The sequence below is a fragment of the Mesoplodon mirus genome, assembly GCF_964341445.2.
Source record: "Mesoplodon mirus genome assembly, chromosome: 7".
NCBI classification, from domain to species: domain Eukaryota; kingdom Metazoa; phylum Chordata; class Mammalia; order Artiodactyla; family Ziphiidae; genus Mesoplodon; species Mesoplodon mirus.
Genome location: NC_138983.1, coordinates 103,538,348 through 103,551,928, shown reverse-complemented (window position 1 = coordinate 103,551,928; position 13,581 = coordinate 103,538,348).

Here is a 13,581-nt window from a genome sequence, read left to right as displayed (position 1 = left end):
GCTGCTTCTTCTCAATCTTAAGAGCTAACTCAAGATTTAGTGAATAATCTATACACACGTTACAGGAGCTACTCAGATTCCCTCCCACATCGTGTCTTCCAGACTGAGGAGTTCTTCCAACTGCCTATTCTCAAACGGAAGTTCCTTCTCCCCCTCGATGGTTTTTGCTTCCCTCTGTATCTTAAGGTGTACTTATCAAAACTTCCTAAGAACTTCTAGGTTCAGACAAATTTCTATTTTGTCCAAGGGTAAGACAATACCTTTCACTTTGTTTCCAATATCCTTTGTGATAATGTCCAACAAATTTTGTCACTGTTGGTTTCCTGGTCGTGATCTTTGAACCTTCAGGCAACGGAGTCCTTAGGCTTTCTTCCGCAGTGATCATCAGTTCTCAGGGTCTTCCATCTCATAGAAGAGTTTCAATGATTTGACCTGAACTGTTTCTCCCTGCTCTCGTTAGAGCTCCTCTGCTCATTTCAACTCCTGTTCATCCTACTTTGATGATCTTTTTATTACCTGGAAGAACTTAGTTCTGTGCACAAATTTGGAAATTCTCCCATGGTACTTCTTATCTTGATCCCTTGAAAAAAATGTTAAATAAGGCCAGTTCAATATGCCTTCTTAGGGGTTCCTATTATAAACCCTTTTCCTTCCAGAGAAAATGATCATTTATCCCAACTCTTCATTTACTCTCTAAGATAATTCTCTCTCCGTCTCTAATCCCAAGAAAACTCAATTATTTAGCTTTAGTGAGGCGTAATTGATATATAATAAACTGTACACATTTAAAGTAAAATAAATAAACAAACTCTCAACTATTTCTAAATTTCCAAGTATATATAGATAGCTGATTATTTGTGACCACTCACCGATGGGCCTATTCCACTCAACTAAAGACAACTATGCCACAGAAATGCACTCAGTCTGTGTACAATACAGATCTAAATGTCTACCCACTCACGGTGTAATAATATACACTTAATAAAATGCTCTGTAATATTGATGACTGTGGTCTTTAGTGTCCCATGAACCTAAACATGTTGATTAAGGGAGTAAAATGTAGATTTCACTGTGTGTTATTTACAGGAGCTTTATTTTTATTAAGGTCATTGCTAGAAAAATATGTTTCTGCTAATAGTATTTATACATCAAAAGTTAAAGTTATTATTTTGGCAAGATCAGACTCCTGATACTCACTTATTTAGTACTGCCCAGTAAATTTTCAAAATTAGAATTCTTTATTGATGAAGAATAAAGAATTCATGATACTTTTATTATTCACCTTTTACATTTGTATCCACTAAGAAGCATTTTCACAATACATGCATATGAATATTTGTGGATTATTTTAATGTATCTTTCACAATGTTAAAATCTCTTTCAAGACCCATTTGCTGTTAAGAGGTCTTACCTCTTTAATAATAGATGATAGATGATTTATTGTCATATTTGCAAATGAAAAGGAAAACCATGGCCAGAATTTGTGATGTCACTCTATGTAGACACATATGCATGGAAATAACCTGTAGCTGTTACACACACACATATATAGTCCTATATATATAAGTATATATTTTTATATGTATATATTGTGCATACATATGTATGTGTATGTGTGTGTATGTACTCACTTATCTTTCCACCCACCCATGCATCCATTGATCTATCTAGCTATCTTCCAACACACAGTACCCCTACAATGATAAAATAGGATCAGAGTTTCATAGAAATATAGAGCCCAAAAGATCCTTAGCGATAGTTTAAAAACAAAGAATGTTATTCTTAGAGGTGTAACTCTCCAAGATAGCACCAGTAGAAAGAACTCAGCTGGAACCTAATCCCCATATTCCAATTACAAGTTCAGTTTTCATTCCACCATACCACACTGTCTTTCGCACAGATATCTGTTATACAGATGGATAGATACTGATCCTTAGAAGACAGTGTCAGTGCTAAAACTATTTTCTGTACTGAACACCCTGCTGTCAACTAAATTCTCGTTTGAGTTTTGAAGTTTACTGATGGTTTCTGTCAGTCCCAAGCCCTCCTAGGCATTTTTACACATAATCAATATGAGGAGAACTTCCTGTCTGGCATCAATCAGTTCTTTAAACCACAATTATCTATTAAAATATTGTTCTTAAGTCAGGAAAAATGGATGTTAGTGTCAAACACAGCTTTGCTCACTCTCACACACACACACACTCACGCAAATTACAAATAGTATTCGACTGCTCTATATTTCAGGCTATTCAATAACTAGATAAATGAAATATACTTTCTGTCTACATAATTTTTTTTACTACGCCAAGGCATACACACTAGTTGTTCCCTGCAGTACCTGCTGAATACAACTAAATTTGCAACAGAGTTAATCACTGGCACAGCTGAATATTTTAAGAGATTTCTCCTCTAGTAGGAAATTCATCTTTTTTCCAAGAAAAGGGCTTTTACCCACTCCTTCATCTCCAACTGAAGTAGTTCCGTGATTTCCTTCCTTTCTCTGATTTCCACGCTCCAATTCCCAAAGACAGGCTCATCTCTGATGACCTTTCAGTCTATGAGTATTTGGGGTAGGAGTGGGGGTAGTCCACAGTTAAAATAAAGTTTGTATACAATCACTTTCTATGTTGTTATGAAATTATTCTAAGCTTCCCTAATAATAAACTTACAAAGAAACCATGCAAGTGGTTCAGATGTGCATATGGAGATAACTATTATCTAGAAAGCATCCAGATTTCTTAAAAAGCCAAAAAAAAGAGACTGACTCACTCAGGATATATGGAAATATAAGTGAGGTAGGTGGGCTACAGTGTATGTCATTATCAATAAAGCCCTAGGAGAAAATCATAATTTGAAAAGATACATGCACCCCAATGTTCACTGTAGCACTATTTACAATAGCCAAGACATGGAAGCAACCTAAATGCCCACCAACAGATGAATGGATAAAGAAGATGTGTCATATAAATATATATATACACACACACACACACACACACACACACACACACACATATACACACAATGGAATATTACTCAGCCATAAAAAAGAATGAAATAATGCCATTTGCAGCAACATGTATGGACCTATCATACTAAGTGAAGTAAGCCAGACACAGACAAATATAATATGATATCACTTATATGTGGAATCTAAAAAAAATTATACAAATGAACTTATATATGAAACAGAAACAGACCCACAGACATAGAAAACAAACTTATGGTTAGCAAAGGGGAAGGGGGTGAGGGATAAATTAGGAGTTTGGGATTAACATATAAACACGACTACATATAAAATCGATAACCAACAAGGACTTCCTGTATAGCATAGGGAACTATATTCAATATTTTGTAATAACCTATAAGGGAAAAGAATCTGAAAAAGAATATATATGTATATATATAACTGAATCACTTTGCTGTACACCAGAAACTTATACAATATTGTAAATCAACTATACTTCAAGAAAAAAATTCAATTAAATTAAAACTAAAAAATAAAATAACCCCCTAGATATATTTTTGCATAACTGAATTAAATTCTTAAAACCCCAAAAATGAATGTTTTAACTGAATTTGAGAAATGAAGACTAAACTAAATCTTGGGTTTAGAATTAATTTGATTCATAATGGAAGGAAGTTAGAAACTAACATTTATTAAGAACAACACTGTTTAGCAATCCTATATGAAGATATAACACACAAAATATCTCCTATTACTTCCCTGTTAGAAGAGCTCTTTGCTTTAATACTTACACTACAGAGAATTTAATTAGTTCTCAATCAAATATTCTTCAGCCAGTGATTATGCAGCAATAAAACATATTTGCATCTGCAAACTCAAGGTAACTTTTATAAGAACACAGTGGTTGGAGAAAATCTTGAGTTACATTCCAAATACATTGGGTAAAACTTCAGACTCCTGTGTAGACATTTTGAAAAGCCTGCAAAGTGTCACAGAAGAGGATGTGCAACTCTGATGTTACTGGGGTTAAGAGAGGCCATGTTACTGCAAAGCAATGTTTGTTAAAACCATATTAATTATTAGGTGATTAGGATATGATGATTTTAAATATCTATATTATAACAATTTTTTGTTTCTTTTGTTTCATTGCATTTCAGGAAATCCGTTGGAGTTGTTGGGCTAACATATAAAACGTATTAAAGGTTTCCATTAAAATAATAGGAAATCGTTTCCTGGTTACATTTTAACAAAAACTGCTTGATTTTTACAAATGGATTCCTGACCTTAAGCAGGAGACACCTTTACATATAGTATCACATTTACTTTATTTTACATAGAATGTCACTAAAGTTTACCACAACCCATTTAGGTATCATTGCCTTTTACAAACAATGAAACTAAAACTGAGAGATTAAATAACTTACCCAATGTCACACAGCTCATGAGCGGGGGAGATCAGAATCCAATTCAATAGCCTTTGAATTTTTCACTATATAGTAGGACCATAGTTCAACTAATCAGGTATTTATTGAGTTTCTAACTGTGCATAACATTTGGTGTTAGGCATTAGAGGGGCACATAATGATGCCTACTTCTTGCGTCGCTACAGTTTACAATCTAGTAGAAGGCAAGTGCACACATTGTTCTATTTAAGAGTCTAAGAGGAAACAGGAAGGTGAAAAATGGCAAATATTTATGCAAACAGGAGATTTACAGGCCATCTTGAAGGGCAGTGTATTTAATACAGGACTAGAAGGGTACAGATATTGCAGAGAGGTGTGATATGAACTAGGGCATAAAGGGTAGAGCATCGCAAGCACAGATTACAATGTGGACAAAGGCATGGAACAAGTGACAGCACATGCAGAGAGATGTAGGTAAGGAAAGCCTTGGAAGGTACTGAAGAAAACAAGTCTACATGATACTTGTTAAAGGTAGCAAGGATAAGTCAGGGAGACTACTACAGAGGGGCTGTGTAGTCGGAGAGGGAGATGGGGCTCAACTCCTAATATAATAAGAACAAGTAGAGAGATAAAGGCAAGGAGCAGGGTGGGGGTCAGTGGATAGAAAATTACTAAGAGGAAACATCAGGGGTAAGGAGAATTCTGGCTAAACCAATTTGACAGAACTTCTTTCTGTAGTCAGGCTAGGGTGATAAGACATGAAGGGTGAGGGATAAAGAGTTTGATCATATATCAAGGGTAGAGGATTTTTGCTAAACTGACTCACCAGAATTCATGCTAATACTAGTCTAAATGGGCCAAGGACAGAGCCTAAGGTCAGGGACTAGTTAGAAAGAGGACTCAGAGAAGCCTGACTCAAGTTTGGTCAAAGAAGAGTGCTATGGTCTGAATATTTATGTTCCCTCAAAATGTATATGTTGAAATCCTAACCCCCCAAATTGGTGGTATTAGGAGGTGGAGCCCCTGGAAGGTGATTAGGTCATGAGGGTGGCACCCTCATGAATGGGATTCATGCCTTTTATTTCAGATTTTTTGTGACTATTATTATTATTTTAATTGAAATATAGTTGGTATACAATATAAGCTACAGCTGTACAATATAGTCATTTGCGATTTTTAAAGGTTATACTCCGTTTATAGTTATCATGAAATATTAGCTATAGTCCCTGTGCTGTACAGTATATCCTTGTAGCTTATTTTATACATAATAGTTTGTACCTCTTAATCCCCTACCCTCTCCCCTTCCCTCTCCCCACAGGTAGCCACCAGTTTGTTCACCACATCTGTAAGTCTGCTTCTTTCTCGTTATATTCACTTGTTGGTTGTATTTTTTAGATTCCACAGATTCCTTCATGAATGGGATCAATGTCTTTTAAAAGAGGCTCCAGAGAGCTCACTAGCCCCCTTCCACCATGTGAGGACACAGCAAGAAGGTTCTGGCTATGAATCAGGAAGAGGGCTTTCACCAGAATGAGACCATGCTGCTATCTTGATCTTGGACTTCAGGCCTCCATTACAAAACAAAGTTCTGTTGTTTAGAAGCTACCCAGTCTGTGGTATTTTGTTACAGCAGCCAGAATGAAAAAAGACAGAGAGAGAATCTTTGCCAGAGGTCCTTCCTTCCTCCCTTCCTCCCTCTGGCCTTTCTTCCTTACTTTACTTATTTCACTCTCCAACGCATATTCATTTAGTATCTACTTTAAGGAACTGAATAGATGGAAAACACAGGTTGAGCTATAAAGATCACTATTCTTATAGTATACAGTTTATTGGAGGAAGAGAGAAGCGTCTGTGACAGAGCATGACATGCACAATTTTATTTTAGATAAACTGGTCAGGAAGACCTTTCCATGGAAGTGACATTTAAACTGAAGTTTGAAAGATGAAAATGTAGTAATGTTGGCAAATCTAGAGTGATTTTTGTAAGGACTTACTACACAGTTTACTTTATTCTATATGCAATAAGTTGTCAAATGTGTTTGAAGATAGAGGATGCATTCTAATAGTGTGGCTAAGAGCTTGCATTTAGCCTGAATATTAAAGAGGCCCCAGGAAACCCGACCATAAGGAAACCCAAACTCTGCTCCCAATACAAATGCTACTTTTTAAAAAACTTTCACCCTTTGGTCAACCTACTGTCCATTGAATTTGTTGAGGTTTGTGGATATTAAGACTTAAGCAAGAGATGCAACTTGATTATAGTACAGTAGTTTGAATTTAAGCAAAATGGTATGCCTGAAATGTAGGGGCCTTTTTGTAATGTAATTTGAAAATGTGGTGAGTTTCTTTGAATAGGCAACCCAGACTGACCATTCAGTGACTCTCCATAAGAGCGACTACAACACCCAATTAGCACCATAAAAGGGAGAGTCGACATGACAGAGATGTGAGGTGACCATTTTTACCCACACCACACGCTGCCATGGTGGTTACACCTACTGGTGTAAATACTTGGTGAAAGAGGAAGTGCACCTCCCTGTGACTGCAGGCTACTGAACAAAGTCACCAACCTGCCTTCAATAGGAGCATATAAAATTCTAGGCCTGGAGAAGAACAAGGAATAAAGCAACTATTTACTCTCCCTGCGTTCACTATCCTCTTCTCTTCTCCCTGCTGGGTTGAAGGAAGGCAGAAGAGAGCATTAAAGCTCATTTTCAGGGCCTGCATGTTCAGCTGTACACGTGGTGCACTGCATATGTACACGAGTGTCATTCACTTTCTTCTTGACGTGAATGGTGCCCCCTGGGAATTTTAGAGGGCACAACCTGGGAATCTGTATATGGCAGGCCTGCTTAATTTGGTTTTGCTCATATATTGTGAGCTTTTGTGTTGCTTATTCATTTTGTGTTCTCTGTGTTCCGTTTGTTTTGAGAAACAAACCTGATACCCGTTTCATCCTTGGAACCGTAAAATTCATCTTTAAATATATCTATATAGGTAACAAACAGAATATTGTTTATGTATATGTAAGTTTATTTATTACAATAATCTAGGAGGTTAGACTTTACAAATAAACAAATGTGCAGAAATATGAACTAACTTGCTTGTGAATAACAGACCTGGAGCATGCCTCAGAGAAAGTGTGTAAAATGGCTCAAAACTAGAGAAAGCATAGAAGCAAACTATCCACTGACACGGCACTAATAGAAAAGCTATCAAAAGTCTAAATCTGAGCAGAACCGGGAAGAAAGGAAATCATAAGAGGGATGAGACCTTGATAAATAAATACATTTTTATTTCCATAATTAGAGGTAAGCATAAGGAAGAGATGAAACTAATTCCTAGTGTCAAGCCTATGTAAGTGGAAAGGTTGTGATTTCAATTAACAAGAATTTCGTGTTTAGATTCAAAACAAGTATTTGTGTCACAGAACCAATTCCAGTAGATTCCATGAGACAGGCATATTTATATTCATTTTTCTGCATCAATGCTTTCAAGCTTTTAACCCATCCTTCTGGTGGGAAAGAAAAAAACATAAAAATATGAAATATCTCATCAAGCTTTAATTATGTTTAGTTCTTGATTTAAAATTACTCTTTATTAAGTTAAAACGAAGATATTCTAGACTAACTCCAAAGCAGAATTGAAATGGCACACGAAAATGATCAAACATGATTCAAGCATCTCATTTAACTGAGATTTTACTACGTTTGTGTAATGATGTCTAAAATTGTGTTTTCATTAAACATAGCAGAGTAGAGCGAAACAGGGAGAGTCATCCCATAGACCTTGTTTGAATCTAAACATATTATCTATTACTGTAACTTTGAGAAAATCACTTAATTTGCATCAGCCTCAATGCCTTTATCTCTGAGAATAGTAATACCTATCTTGCATGGGGCTTGAGATCAAATAAGTTAAAACACAAGCAGAGTGTCTAGCAATTACAGTTGCTCAGTAAATAGCTCTTAATATTACCAATGGTCTCTGATGTGGGAAAACTATTACATAATAAAAAGATCCTTAATCGGGTATCTTTAAAATCAGGCTGAATGCAACGAACTTCAGATTTTATGTCCTCCCTTTTTTTATTTTTACCCAGAGAATAATGCAATTCAGAAAACAGAGGGAGAGATTAATTTCCACTTAAACTGAAAAGTCATCATTATAAGATTTTTTTCATCATGTGCTATAGTACATTAAATAGAACCTTAAAATCTTTGTTACCTCTCTACTGAAAGGTAGCATGTGGTGTCCCTCTTCTTGAATATGGGCTGATCCAGTGGCTTATTCAATCAACAGAATGCAAGAGAAAAGGTGTTCTTGCACTTGTGAGGTTAAGTCATAGGAAGACTTACAGATTCCAGCCAAGTCTCTTGAAATGTTTACTTTGGGTGAAGCCACTCACTATGTAAGAATTCAACTACTTTGAGATATCCAGGTTGCTAAGACTCCAAAACTACACCGAGAAATTTCATGGAGAAAGACAGAGACAGAGAGAAAACCAGCCCCAGATTTTTCAGCCTGTGCAGCCCAACTCAAGCCCCAGATCTGTGAATGAAGATGCCATCTTGGTTGGACATTTCAGCACCAAAAGATGTGACTCAAAGAAAACTTAGCCAGAACCAAGGCCCCAGACATATGACACCAGTCAAGTTGTCCAATCTATCTCCAATCATTCAAGCCACCACAGCTGAGGCCCAGTCATGATGGAGCAGAGATGAGCCATCCCCAGTATTCTTTATCTTTATTCTTAGCTCACAAAGTCCTGACTATAACAACACGGTTTCTATTGTATCTACCACTGCATTTTGGAATGGTTTGTTATACTGCAATAGGTATCTGGAATATATGTCTTGATCATTTCTTACAGTTCTAAAGCCACGGAACTCCTTTTACCCATATTCAGGGAGAATGCAATCTCTTGCTTATTTTCAGTCTCCCTTTGAGTCATAGAATCTGTTCAGAGGCTTCCTTGGACAGAGTCAGTAAAAGAAAACTCTTGATTACAAAACTCCATTATTACAACCAGGATAAAAGAACAGCCAAATCTGCTCACACACACCCCATTTTTTCACCACATCATAAACAATGGATTGGCCAAAGTTTTAAGTGCTTGACTCTGATTGAAAGTAAGCAACTTTCCATCTTCAACCTCTTCCCCTCCAACTCAACTTAGAGTGATGCTCTAGTCAACCTCCGGACTTCCTGATGCACCTCCCATCTCTGAAATGAGAAGTGAAGAAAAAACATCTTCAGAAGACTTCTGATATCAAGACAAGGGATAGAACAAAGGCCAAAGCAGCAATATTGCCATCCAGAGGAAAAACTACTGAACCTACACTGCAATATTTAGAAGGAAAGTCAAGACATGAGAGAACCAAGTGTAAAGCACAGCTATATTGGTGGCTTCTATTTAAATAATCAAGGTCAATAAGTAGGTCTCTGGGATGATGATCCCTATACCCTGTTACTTGCACCAGAATTGGGACATAACCAGGAACAAATAGTTCAGGAAGCTAGAGTCATTGACACTGAGAGCCAACTACAGGGAACACCAAACAGCTGGGGCTATTAGTTCATGTGCTTCCATACCTAAATTTGGAAAGACTGTAAGACTTTCTGAATCTTCAGGTAACTTGAATACTATTCTAATCATAAGCAATCATGCTCCCTCTTAAGCTAAACCATACAACTTCAGAATCAGGTGTTACTTCTTATTGGTACCACTGTCCACTAAGCAAAGACAGAAATACAGAAGTAATCCTGACCCCTGCCTTTCCCTCATATACTCCCCTTCCCCACTTTTCCCTCTTTCCCATATATTACTAGGTTTAAATCAGTTCTGCTGCCTAGAGATCTCTTAAAGTCCTTCATTTTAATCATATTCCTCTGCCCTGATTCAGATCCTTGTCATCACTAGCCTAGGCTGCCCTCTATCTATTTCTGCCCCTCCCATCTGAACCGTTGCCCTTCATATTCATCCTCAACCCTACTACCAATATTATTTCTAAATTGCAAATTTGACCATCAACTGTCTAAAGACTTCAACATCTTTCCATTGCACTAATGATAAAGTCCAACTTCTAAACATGTCATAAAGGTCTCCATTTTTTGGCCGTGCTCTGCCAATTTAACTAATGTCTTTTTTTAGTAATTAAAATCTACTATCCTTGTTGTTTTACGAGTGTTAGCAGTTGCTGTTCTCACTGTTGAAAATATTTCCCCCTTTCATTCACTTAGAAAACTCCTATTCATCCTTTAAAACCCAAATGCAGTGAAACCGATTTTCTCTCACTCAAATCAATTTCTCCTCAAAACTGTAATTTTACCTCTGTGTAGCTCAATTGTTTGTTATACTCTAATGACAACAGATTCTTAAATATACTCATCTTTGTATCGTAATATCCGATAATATAACTGACATTTAACAAACGCTAAATATACTTGACACTTGAATTGATTGAATTGAATTAAACTGAATCAATCACTCTCAAGAACACTAACGACTGTTAGGGTTTCCTGCATCAAGAGTACAAATCACGCTGAATTTTCATAATACTGCTAGTTTTGATTGAGGCACAGCAAACAAGTTTACAACAGATTTCCCCTGTGAAAATAATAACTTCAGGAAAAGATAACAAATACACTCAGAAGTCCATAAAGGAGGCAGGGTAGTCTAGGGGATTCTGTTCTCATCCAAAGACTTGCTGAGATTTGATTCAGAGGGGAAAGATTGATTTTTCTAGCTTAAGTTAAACGAGGCATCGAACAAATGTCAAAAGCAGGACATAGACTTAGATTCTTCACTGTCACACCAGTAAAGTTACCATCCTTCTATCTCCTTTAGAACAAACAAGAAAGCCTGCTGTGGACCGTGAACAAAACAACAACTGTGATTTACACAGCTCCTTAAACTTCTGTGTACTGAGAGTGAATTAGAGGTCTCCTTCAGATAGCATTGCAAATGAGCATTATTTTATTTTCACCAAGGCTTTCAGGTGATCCATGCAACAAAATCAGCAAAGTCAGTACTCACCGTGGCAGACAAAGTAACTATTATGTATCTGTCCTAAAAGTTCCTGTGATGTTCTGGCTAGTTTTGCTTAAGTAATATTTATAATATTTATGAGAAAGGAGGACAAAAATGAACCTGATGCTTTTGTGGAGAAGGAATTCCCTGGCTGAGCAGAAAAGCCTGCCAAAGTTTTGGTGTTTCTTGTTTGTTTGTTTGAAACAAGACTGAAGGACCGTATAATGCAAGATGAACCCATTAACAGTTAAAAGGGAAAGGACACACTAAAGAGACTCAGCTAGAGCCCTGGTAAATTATCAAAAATTGTGGGCTTTCTTAGTGAGAGTCTATGATTTGAGAAATTCATGAGGAGAAAAGGCAGAGGTCCCTGGGCACCTGAAAATGAGAATTGCTGCATTGAACTAGGCTGACTTTGGCATGGCATTTTGAAGAAGGCAGTCATATGGAATGTAACGAATAAATAGAGCATATCAGAGCCTGAAAACGCCTCCTGAAAACCTGAGAGTAGGCTCATGTGGGTGAAAGAGGTGAAGCACGGTGCTTGGTACACTATAACCCTAAGTAACATTGGCTGGTTTTGAATGAAATGAAACCTAACCTGAATCCAGTCCCTACTCGGTAACAGCGGGGAAGATAATGGGTGCCTAGGCAACGTCTAGCAAGTTCTGGGATAGAGGCGGCTCCCAACTGTTGCGTCACCAGGGGCCACAGAACTGAGTCGGGAAGGGAGAAGGGAGGAATTTATGCAGAGGACCGGACACTGGCAGGAAGTAGAAAGCGAAGAAAACTAAACGACCATTGGTGAATTTCAACACCACGTCGTGAATTTCAGGTAATTTTCCACTTGTTTATTCAGATGGAAAACTCGGATTCCAACGATGAAGGAGATGGAGTTTCGGCCCAACACATAAGTCAAACGGACCGATTGGTTCGGGGAGAAGATTTCTCCAGGTTCGTAAATAATCTGAGTGAAGAAGATTACGAACTTATGAGAGACAACAATCTTCTAGGCATTCCAGGTGAAAGTACGGAAGAAGAGTTGCTGACAAGACTTCAGCTAATTAAAGAAAACGCACCACAAGACTCAGATGAAAATACAGGTATATTTTGCTTTTGGAGGGAATAGGATGGAATGAATAAGGAACTTCATAATAGTAAATAGTAACTTCATAATAGTAAATAGTAAATTATACAGAAGTGACTTAAATTAATTTGGTAAGTAACTTCTCATAAAAAGAACTGGCATTTACTTGATTTTTGGTGAGCATGTCAAGGTATGTTTGTTTTCCTGATTCACATTTGGGTTGTTTTAATTGGGAAACAGTGCGAAGTAGCCTATTTGTATTTTTCTTGGTTTTCTACCTCAACTGAAAGTCCCTCCTACTTCCTGAATTATTTTTTCTACATAGACATGTAAAAAAAGCAAACAGAAATATTCTCAACTGGGGACAATTGTGCTCTCTCCAGCACCTGGGGACATTTGACAATGGCTCGAGATACTTTTGGTTGTCACAGGGGAGGCATGGGTGTTACTAGCATCTAGTGGGCAGAGGCCAGGAATGCTGCCAAATATCCCACAATGCACAGGATAGCTCCCCAAAACAAAGAATTGTCCAGCACCTAAAGGTCAATAGTGCTAAGGCTGAGAAACCCTGCTCGAGCCTCAGGTCTGGTGCCTTCCCTCCCAGTGTGAAGTAGAGGATTTTGCTGTCTAATGAAGAGGACACGATAATACTTTGGTTCTTGAATATGGTCTTATATGTACCATGCTAGGTTCAGTCTATTCATTTGATCTGACCTTCAATTTAATGTCAATTAAAAATCTTGGTAACATTAAGAAGTATTCAAAATGCAAACACTTTTAAACCTCTGAAACTTGTTTATGTTTGGGCAATAACCTTATATTTTAAAACAGCTTGTCTATTATCAAAAGCACATAAGTGAAGAGCCTAGAAGTAGTCATGTTGGAGACTAATGAAAATTAGACAATAATGTAAACTGAACTAAAATACTAGCATTGTACCTTAACTGGTGTTTACCTTGTTTAATTGCATTAGTGTCTTGACAGTGGACTGAAAAAAAAGTCTCTTGACATTCCTCCTACGGTGGTACACAGGGCTGTGTATATGATGAAATACTGAAAAATAGACTTCCTCCGGATTCCCTTTTTA